The sequence below is a fragment of the Suncus etruscus genome, chromosome 12, assembly GCF_024139225.1.
Source record: "Suncus etruscus isolate mSunEtr1 chromosome 12, mSunEtr1.pri.cur, whole genome shotgun sequence".
Classification (NCBI taxonomy): domain Eukaryota; kingdom Metazoa; phylum Chordata; class Mammalia; order Eulipotyphla; family Soricidae; genus Suncus; species Suncus etruscus.
Window position 1 is genome coordinate 59667369 of NC_064859.1, and position 11365 is coordinate 59678733.

Sequence of the window (11365 nt, forward strand, 5' to 3'; positions counted from 1 at the left end):
GGAACTGGAAAGAAAGTTAGGTGCAGGACACTTGCCTTGCACATGGTTAACTCGGGTTCAATTGCTAGCACCCCATACATTCCCCTGAGACTTGCCAGGAGTGACGCCTGAGCACAGAGCCAAGGGTAAGCCTAGGCACTATCAGCTGTGGCCCCCAAACAAAACCTTCTAATCTTTTTTTTTTTTACTGATTGAGATTCTTTGTTTACACTACTGTTTATAATGGTTTCTCATGCATTTGAAATGTAAAGGCATAAAAAATAACTAAAAAGTAGTTCAAGAAATAAAGAGAAATAAGACAAAGCTTAGGATATGTCTCCTAGAATCAAAATGAATATATAGCATGTTCTATAGTATATTGTATATATCACAAAAAAACATATCAGTAAATTGTGTCATTATATATATACACACATATATAAGCTCTGTAAAGAAGAGGTGAGGGACTGGAGTGATGGCACAATTGGTAGGGCGTTTGCCTTGCACACACTAACCTAGGATGGTTCGTGGTTTCATCCCCTGGCATCCCATATGGTCCCCCAAACCAGGAGCGATTTCTGAGCGCATAGCCAGGAGTAATCCCTGAGCATCACTGGGTGTTGCCCAAAAACCAAAAAAAAAAAAAAAAAAAAAGAGGTGAATCTGATAGTTTGAAGATTAAGATCACTTGAAAAAAAACCTAAGTATTTCTTCTGTGTGAATAGAACTTATAAACTTAGAAAGTTTACATATTAATACAAATAAAATAATTAATTACTAGGTGGGAATGATCTAGGAAAAGCTAAAATTTCTCTGGATAATGACTTTCTATCTTCAGTATTTTAAGTCTAAGCTCCTGGTGGCTTTGGCCAGATTTTTTTATGGCAGGGCCAGGTAAAATTTCAAATTTTACACCAAAAAATTTCAGATTTTTTGGTGAAGAATTGGGAACCCAGAGAAGCACATTCTTTCCTAGAATCTTTGGATTCTCGGCACCTTTCCTTCACATCACTTATCTGTCCCTGTCCTAAATATTTGAATGTGAGGCTCTGTTTTGAAAACAATGTAGTCAACTCGTTTATGCTAAGAATCACTAAAATGTTTAATTGATCTCACACCTAGACACATAGTTAGGCAGCACTTAAAAATCAGTGGAAAAAAAATAAAAGAAAAGAGAAAAAGCTGGGTAAAAGTGAAAGCTGACAGTTTTGTAAATGAGAATAGGGACAAGTGAGAGCTGTTTATATGAGTTCTCAGTGCCAGTTATTTGTAGCTGCTTGCCCTGACAGAACTTCTGGAAGAGAGCAGTGATCCTACTTTCTCTGGCCAACACAAGAGCAGATGGTTGAGGACCAGCCCTTGCACAACATTTTCCTGGATCTGAACACTAATAAGTGTGAAGGGCTGCCACCCAGAGAACAGCATCTTTGGGAAGGCTGAATCGCCAGCTTAGGGACACAGGGATGACCATCACTGATTTCTGGCACCTAGAGCTTGTGAGTGTGTTCATTTGGGTGACTTAGGTCGACCCTGTCACTCATCACCAAGGGCCATTGACTTGTTCATTCTGGAAAGTTGGTCCAGAAAAAGCAGTCCTTTGCCTGTGTGAGACATCTTTCCATCAACAACCTTCTGGGACATTTCCCTTAATTCAACAGCAGCTCACCCAGCTGTCCTTGGTTTCAGCTCTCCAACACAGAAGTTTACAGCTCCCTGAGGATGGCATTTCTGTCTCCAGTCTGTTCCATGCACAGCTGACAGATGGCTCCCCTAAGGTTGCATAATGTGTTTGTTTCAAGGGCTTTGAGAATTGGATGACATGTGGTACTAAAAGAAGTGTTTACAACTTCTTCCGAATTGATACCTGCTTCTCTCAAACACAAACACCATATGACCCAAGTCATAATAAGTGCTGGCCTCAACTTTCAAAATCAACAAAGTGGACAGGAGGGATAGCACAATGGGTAGGACTCTTGCCTTACTCGAGCATAAGGAGTAACCCCTGAGCACTGCTGGGTGTGGCCCCAAACAAACAAATAAAAAACCATTGGTGGGAATGGAATCTAAATAAATTAAGTTTATCTTTCAGACTTGTGAGACAATGAGAAATTAAACTTTCCATGCTGAAAAGCTTGGTTTCTTATATTCCCCTTGGCAGGAGCTATGCCAGGGCTGTTACAAGTAGAAAAAAATCAGCAAAGCAGGCCTTTTAGAATAAATTAGACGATTTTATTGATTATTATACATGCAGTTTAAGTGAATTGGATCCACTATTTATCATCAATGTAAGTCATATCATCCCTTAGTTTAAGAGATTTTGAAAAATATGATTATTTATTCTATGAGTATTAATGATCACGAAAGCTCCAATTAGCTTCCAAGATACCACCTAAAAGAAATTGAGACATAGTTTTGTTATTAATTCAATATGTTGTTTAAAAGCAGGACATTAAGTATCATTTTGTCTACTTCCAGTTTTATATAATTAAATTTGAAAATAAAGTTTCTAATTCAAAATTTAGCTATGGGATAAATGCAACCATTTATTATGTTTTCTCATTATACTTGGAGAATAAACTTATATTCCATTATACTTCTTTTTTCCTTCCTCCCTTTCTCCCTCCCTCCCATTTTCCTTCCTCTCTTCCTTCTTTCCTTCCTTCCTCCCTTCCTCTCTCCTTCTTTCCTTCTTTCTTTCTTTCTTTCTTTCTTTCTTTCTTTCTTTCTTTCTTTCTTTCTTTCTTTCTTTCTTTCTTTCTTTCTTTCTTTCTTTCTTTCTTTCTGTCTTTCTTTCTTTCTTTCTTTCTTTCTTTCTTTCTTTCTTTCTTTCTTTCTTTCTTTCTTTCTTTCTTTCTTTCTTTCTTTCTTCTTTCTTTCTTTCTTCTTTCTTTCTTTCTTTCTTTCTTTCTTTCTTTCTTTCTTTCTTTCTTTCTTTCTTTCTTTCTTTCTTTCTTTCTTTCTTTCTTTCTTTCTTTCTTTCTTTCTTTCTTTCTTTCTTTCTTTCTTTCTTTCTTTCTTTCTTCTCAGGCATCTTCCCCTTTGTGGCCAGTTTCTCTTCTCAGGGAAAGTCTGGTCCCCACTGGGCGGTGGCTTCTACCCTGGGCCTGCAGTTGGCAGCGGCTCTGGGATTCATCTTTTTGGGTTTTGGTTTTTTGTTTGTTTGGTTTTTGTTGTTGTACGTTTTCTAGAGAGATTTAATAAAACAGTTGGGGCCAGAGCGATAGCACAGTGGTAGGGCGTAAGACTATACTTTCAGGAATCATTTCTATAGTATGTAACTAGAGAAGTTTCTCTGATCATGTAGAGAACCCGAAACCACGAGGAGGAGTCAGAGAGTCCTCTCCTGAGCGTGAAGCCGACTCTAGGTGTTGCTTCTGCGACTGCCTTTTGCCATTGATGATCGTTCTTACCTTCCTTAGGAAGGGGTAAAGGGAGAGAATGCAGTCTGAGTGGTAAAAGAATAGGCCTGCTGTGGGTTCCAGGTGGACTCTATTAGGGGTCTGTAGGCTTCCCCCACCACTCTAGGGAGGAGGATCAGAAGGAGGGGCCGGGCAGATAGCTGGCTTCCGGTGCCTTGATCCTGGAGGCCAGCTCTTCCCAGGTATGGGGTTAGGGGACACTCTATGCCTGTGGCATTCTCCCTAGCTTAGCGTTATTCATTTTTCAAAAGCTTCTTCATCTTTCTCTTTCCTGGAATACCCACCATAATGTGGGAGCATGCCTCCAATTCCAGACCCCATGGTCCATTGACACAGAATCTGAGGATATGCCCATCTTCCTTACCACATGTGAGCAAAAGTAAAAGTTCTGTAGAACCATTTTTCCCCCCTCCGTAGAACCTTCTTATGCACCTCAGTTAGATCAGTGATTTTTTTCTGACCCGCCTGACCTTCCTTTTTGACTGGAAGAGAGCATGTTCTCTACCTCATCAAGTTTTTACTTTTACATATTTTTTATGTAAGTTTTCACTGGGTTGTGTGAACATCACCACTGTCTAATAAAAGAACTTTTTTTTATCTTTTTTTTTTTGGGGGGGGGGGGTCACACCCAGCAGCGCTCAGCGGCCACTCCTGGCTCCACGCTCAGAAATCCATCCTGGTAGGCTCAGGGGACCAGATGGGAAGCCAAGATTCAAACCACTGTCCTTCTACATGCAAGGCAAACACCTTACCTCCGTGCTCTCTCTCTCTCTGGCCCCATTCTTTATTATTTTTAAAGAAAATCTTGTGCCCTTTAAGCATACTTGTTTGTTTGTTTTGTTTTGTTAGTTTTTGGTTTTTGGTTTTGGGGCCACACCCAGTGACATTCAGGGGTTACTCCTGGCTATGTGCTCAGAAATTGTTCCTGGCTTGGGGGACCATATGGGATGTTGGGGGATTGAACCGTGTTCCATCCTGGGTCAGCTGCTAGCAAGGCAAACGCCCTACCTTGTGCCATTGTTTTAGCCCTAAGCAGTTTTTTTTGTTTGTTTGTTTGTGCTTTTGTTTTTTGGGCCACTACTGGGGTGACAGTACAAAAAAGATTTAGCATTGTTTGGCTGCATATGTGGCTGTGCAGTATAGGAATACTAAGCCTTGTGGCTGATACTGTGGCTTTCATGGGAAGTTTTTTGGCTCCCAGGCCTTTCAGGAATATGAGAAGAAGGGGTGCCTTCACTCACTCCAAAGGAGTCTTGGTGATGTCAATTTGGACATTTCTTATAATAGTAACACACACAAAGTGATCTTTTGGCTCTGATTTCTTTTCCTTCACACAATATCTCTCAGGTTTATTAAATTAGATGCATACCTCAGAGCTTTAGTTTTCATTAAGAAAGAATAACATTACATTTTGTAGATATTCCACATTTATCAATTTGTTCTCCCATTGATAGACATTTGGGCCATGACCACCCTTTTCTACACATACCAATTCCCTTCAATGTCACTTGTAGTTCTTGTTGATCTTATGGCATCATCTGCCATTACTTGGTGTAACTGTCCGGTCCTCAGTTGAAACAGTTGTTTCCGACTTCCTGAATGGGTGAATAATCTTTCATACTCCCCATTTTTAAGTTTTTCTGATCTCCCAAATACCTCTCTTTATTTGAGAACAGATAGACTGCAACTCGTCAATTGATATATACATCTTATATTGATGTCTTTATCTCATTGGAATTCTACCTTTCATTGCATAGCTGGTTCTATTTTTAGTATAGAAACTTTCCTCTTGAAGCAGATCTTTTTGTTCCAGTGGAAGTTACCTTTCTGTTGTTTTAGGCTCTTCTCTGCTACACTCAGTGGAATCATTTTCTAGCTAGTAGGCTCTTGCCTTTGACATGATTGAGCTGGATTTTGAAAGTTGATTATTATTTCTTCAAGCCAAAGGAACCCAAACCTTTTAGGCACCCTGAGATTCTTGAAAATGGTGTCTCTGTGCTGGACTTACATTTCTTGCAGTCTAGAGGCAAATCTAGAGATGAATAAGGGCCTGTCTGTTATTGGGTCAGATGGGGTGAGCCACAGATACAGCAAAAACCATTAGATTTAAAAAAAAATCAGGTTCACTTTCCTTCTCTCAGTAGGAAGGGACAACAAATGAAGTTGCCAAGAACTTAAAAGCAGATCTTTTCTTCCTTTTCCTCCTGCTAAAACTGTTAGCACTGTGATGGCAAATGCAACACTTCATGGCGGGAAGAGATGAAGCACTATCACTCTGAGAGCTATGCTAGTCCAGCTTTTTCAGCTCCTTCCTCACCTGAATAAAAGCTATTCTGGGAGTCAGTTGCTTTAACTTTTAACTGAACTTTGGGCTTGCAATATTTTCAAGCATGGGGGAAGAGGGCCTTTTCTTTCCATCATAAGTATTCCTTTTCATTTGCTTGTTATTTCAATGGGTACCACTTCAGTGGGTAAAGCTGCCACATGGATTCTGAGAATTAAGAACACAAGAGTAGGGCCCGGAGAGATAGCACAGCGGTGTTTGCCTTGCAAGCAGTCGATCCAGGACCAAAGGTGGTTGGTTCGAATCTCGGTGTCCCATATGGTCCCCCGTGCCTGCCAGGAGCTATTTCTGAGCAGACAGCCAGGAGTAACCCCTGAGCACCACCTGGTGTGGCCCAAAAACCAAAAAAAAAAAAAAAAAAAAAAGAACACAAGAGTACATCTAAAGTCATTTACACAATCAGAACCAACTGAGAACATTGGGGCAGTTCTTAGGAGCAGTTAACAAGCCCTGTGAGCTCTCTGGCCTTTCCTGGATTTGATTATAATTCAAAACAAAAAGGAGGAAGTGGGCATTTCTCATAATAGTACCATACACAGGTGAAATTTTTGTGTCTGATTTATTTTCCTTAGCACAGTATCTTTTATTTTATTAAAAGACCATGTATTAAAAAAAGGCCATGTATTACAAATAGACATTTGTTTTCAGGTAAGTGGTAGCCGTTATTTATTTATTTATTGTTTATTTATTTATTTATTTATTTATTTATTTTAAAGAAAGGCCCAGCGGAATGCTTTCTGGACCTGCCACTTCCCAGGCCAAGATGGCATCCTGTGCCAGTGTTCTGTAGCAAACACAGTGTGGCTTCCATGGAAATTTCCATACTGAACCTGGATGGAAAACATAAGATGAAAGTAGAAGTTGTTTTTTTTTTTTTTTAATTCACTGATTTTTGGTTTTTGTGCCACAGCTGGTGGCTCTCAGGTTTTTTCTCTGTTTCTGTGCTCAGAAATCGCTCCTGGCAGTCTCAGGACCATATGGAATGCCAGGAATTGAAAGCAGGTCAACAGCATGCAATGCAAATGTCCTACTTGCTGTGCTATCGCTCTGGTCCCACAACTAGGAGCTTTTTTGCTTTTATATTGCTGAATTGTTTGAGTGAATATAAAAAGAATCTTTTAAAAATTCAATTCAGCTGTAACCCACAAATGTAGTCACCATGTTCAAACGGGTCAGCTAGATAGACTCACTCTTTTCTTGAATGAGATGTAAACAGAGTTCGTGAAACGCAACACAAAGATGACCATCTCAGAAGGAGAGGGTGTGATAAGCCCCCACCTTGCCAAAGCTTGCTGTCCTCCATGCTTGCTGCCTCCATCATCCAGAGTCACCATTTCTCCAATGGCTTTGCCTCATCAATGACCATATATGATTTCCCATGGGGATGCCGATCTGATTACACTTCAGGCATGCTGGTCATTGGGCTGATACTAGTAGGGTTTTTTTTGATGCAAGTATGGGCACCCTCCTTTGTATCTCTCTTCTTCCAGGAAAGCCTGGTAGCTGTAACTGTGCCCACAAAGTCAGCTGCCATGTTTGAACATGTTCAAACAAGCCCTGAAGGTGAGTATATGCTCCTAAAACTTGTAGTATCTTAGTTTTGAATTTCTGGCCAACTTCATTTGTTTGATATTGTCATCCTTAAAGGAACACCCCAATTTAATGGACTGGACCTAAGAATTTACTAATCAGTTGCCACTGTATTAATGACTTCTTCATCAATTAATGGTAATACAATAATTTTCACAAATGAGCTTGCGGTTTTTTCTTTTTTCTCTCTTTTCTCTTATATTTTATGTTTTATTTGTTCTTTCCATTTTTTCAATAACTTAGCTTTCACTAATCTCGAACAAATGCATTATGACAAATATGTCAACTATTTTCTGTGCAGTTTTGCTTGGCTAATCAGTATCTATCATTGACAGACAGAGATAGAGAAGGAATTAATATTCCTAGTCCTTAAAAAGTAGATTCCTGAATAAACCTGCTGTTGACTAGGAGGATCAGAGAGTATGTTTGGTGACTGAGTTCAACTTTTTTTTTAAATATATTTTTTTATTTAAGTAACATGATCATATTTGGGTTACAGTCATAACCAGAACACCCCCCTTCACCAGTGCAACATTACCCCCTCCCCCCTTCCCATCCCCTACCTGCATTCAAGACAGGCACTCTACTACAGTAATTTGTTTTTAAGTTCAGTAAGTTTTATTTTTTTTCCTTAAAGGATAAGAGTAAAAAAAAATATAGTAAAGGTGTGATAGTGGCAATCACCAATGTTTGCATAGGTCCAGAAAAATGGAGAAAATGGAAAAAAAGTCCTTGACCTGATTACAAAAAGGCCTCACTCCAGAAGTTTATTGGCATAAGACAGACTCTGGGTTCCAGGCATAACAGTCTATCCAACTCCAGTCATTCTCAAGAGTTCAACTTTTCTGAGAAAGAAATATAAATTTAAAAAAACTAAAGCAATGAGTCTTTGATTGCTGCATGATAACTCATATTAAGTATTTAGATTGGTAGTTGGAAAAAGATCTGAAATTGGAAGATGAGCAAAAAGGAATGAGCACACGGTAAATCTAAGAAAGTAAAGTTTAAACTCCAGACAGTGTATTTATTTGTTTGTTTGCTTGTTTTTTTTTGGGTCACACCTAGTGACACTCAGTTTACTCCTGGATATGCACTCAGAAATTACTCCTGGCTTGGGGAACCATATGGAACACCGGGGAATTGAACCGCAGTCCATCCTAGGCTAGCATGTGCAAGGCAAACACCCTACTGCTTGTGCCACTGCTTGGCCCCACTAGACAGTGTGTTTATTAAATAATTTCAACATTTGTTAGATCTGGAAAAGTGATTCAGAAAGGAAAATATATCTTCTCTGATGCTGGTATGTAAGACAGAAGTCTTATCTTTGGATTTTTTTTTTGATTCTTAGTGGGGTCTGGTGTGGGTCCAGTATATTTGAATGTGAGGCAACATTCTTCATGTGCCTTACACAAGGTAAGAGGAAAGACAAAGAGCAGATGATAATATTTGCAATTCACGCTTTATCAGGTAAACAGAACACATTGCTTGTATCACATATTGGTAGTGGTGATCCAAATGGTTTAAAAAGCCTTCTCTTAACCAGGAGTTAGGAGATGTTAGTAGGAGTTTAGAGGCCAAAAATAAATAAATACATGAAAAGAAGTAAAGAAAATATGGATTAAAAATATAAAATAAAAAAGAAAGTGATGTCTTCAAGCATATAATTTATTATATCTGCCAAGGTGTTTGAAATATTATTTTTGGTAGGTACAACTGAAATGGTTTTTTATTAATTTTTTTTTGTATTTTGGGGTCATATCTATTGGTGCATACGTGTTACCTCTGGATTTGCACTGAGGGATCACTCCTGATGGGCTTAGGGGACCATATAGGATGCTGAAACTGGATTGTCCATGTACAGGTATGTGCTCCACTTGTACAATTGCTACAGCCCTTGATATGGCTTTTTAATTTTACTTCTTTTGTTTTGGACCACATAAATGGTATTCCAGAGTAGCTACCTTAGAGAACCATATGGTACTGGGGATGAAACCCTGGGGTTCCAACATGCAAAGCATGTGTCTAGCCTTTTAGCTCTTCCCATTCCCTTGATTTTACTATTCTTAGCTCATGTAAAACTAATTTTCCATAGGAAAATATTTTTTCAATAGGAAAACTATTTTTAAAAAATTTATAAAATTTATATATATTTCACCCTTAAAACTAGAACATAACAAATTTCACTTTCTGGAAAGTAATATTATTAGAAATTGTGAAGTGTATATACATAATACAAAGCACTCAGATTCTTGGAGCCACCAGTACTGTGCTGTCTGTCAGTTCTCTTAAATGAAGGTTTGGTCTAATTTCCTCCAAAGATAGACTGAAAGACTGATTTAAGGAGACATGAGTTATCCTTGTAGAGTACAATAGAGACAATGATCTCCAGACATCTGGGCCCTCACAACTAAAAGCATAACACATTTTGCTCACAAGTGCCTATCTTGCTTGTTAGGAGACTCTCGAATCCCTCCCAGATATTGAGGAGAGGTCCACCTCAGAGGTACAGACCTGGAGTGATGAGTCATTCATAACTCCAGTTCCATACCAGCATTTCATCTTCTGAAGAGCACAGGCTGCAAAGAGGCTTTATCTGAGTGACTTAGCATCATCATCAGCTTCCAACATTGGATTTTATTGTAAACAATAATATTTGACCTCTACTTGTCAATAGTTTTCCAAGCATAGACAGCAAAAATCCAAACCAAAGTGGTGTAAGCAAAAAGGTAATTTTTAGATTCATGTAATTTGTGACAAAGGTAAATGGAGGATTTCAGCAACAACAATGGAGTCTGTGAGTCCATCTCTCAATCATCTGCCTGTTTGGTTTGATTTAAATTTACTGGGAGGTTCTCTGTAGAAGTTAAATTGCCTTATGGTAATTCACTCGTACATACTCTCTGCTAAAGATCTCTTGAGGACAAAGAAGCCTGCCATTTTTACTTAGGTCTATCTTACAACAGTCACTGTCTCCCAGAGGAAGAGGCATTGATGTTCAGTATGCAATACAACCACTTCTACACTTATTACACTTTTACTTCCAACCTTTGATTTTCAATTATGTTTTAACTGTGAGTACCTGGAAATGTAAATTGATAGAAACTTTTGGGAAAATGACATGGAACTTTGTTAAGATGTTAAGGAATGAGCTACTCTATGATCCAGCAATTTTTTGGAGGGGAGGGGTGGCACACCGGTGGCTCTCAGGGATTACTCCTGTCTATCTGCTTAGAAATCGCTCCTGGCAGGCACAGGGGACCATATGGGATGCCGGGATTTGAACTACCTTTGGTCCTGGGTCGGCTGCTTGCAAGTCAAACGCCCTAACGATGTGCTATCTCTTTGGCCCCCTGATCCAGCAATTTTACTTTTGAGTTTTGATACAAAGAATATGAAAATATCAACACAAAGATCCCATCCGAGCATATTGCATTATTTCCAAAAGCTAAAATGTGGAAACATGCAAAATGCTGTTGCTGAATGAGTGGATAAAGATGTGGTATGTTTGTCCAATGGAATAACATTTAGCTATGATAAAGGTGAAGCAGCATCACACGTTGTACTCTACATCTCCAGAAATTAGTTCATAAATCAAACTTTGTAACTTTTGACCCCTTTTACCAATGTAATTCACACACATTTTGATTGACATAACTACCATCTGTTCTCTATTTCCAAGTATTTTTTCCTTTCAGAGAGGATTGCTAAGTGAGATTATAAAGCACTTGCAATTCTGTCAGATTTATTTCACTCCGCATTACACTCTGAAGGTCCTTCAATGCCATCACAAGCTGCGAGATTTCATTCTTCTTATGGCTAAATAAGGTTTCATTGTAGTCTTCTACATTATGTTTTCTTTACCCATTCATCCATCAACAGGCATCTCTATTATAATAATGCTGCAAGCACATGGGCATTCAGATCTCTTTTTGAATGAGTAGTTTCGTTTCCTTTAGTAAATACCAGAAGTGAACTTACTAAAGTATATGGTAGTTTTATTTTTGATTTTGGAGACTCTTCTAAGCTATGTTCC

General features: G+C 38.8%; 1 non-coding gene across 1 annotated transcript; it reads left to right on the forward strand.

The window, feature by feature from the left end:
• The first annotated feature begins 3219 nt into the window (after positions 1-3219).
• On the forward strand, positions 3220-3433 carry LOC126024982 (small nucleolar RNA U3). The gene has a single exon (XR_007501042.1). It is a non-coding gene; the product is annotated as a small nucleolar RNA U3 (small nucleolar RNA).
• The last annotated feature ends 7932 nt before the right edge of the window (positions 3434-11365 follow it).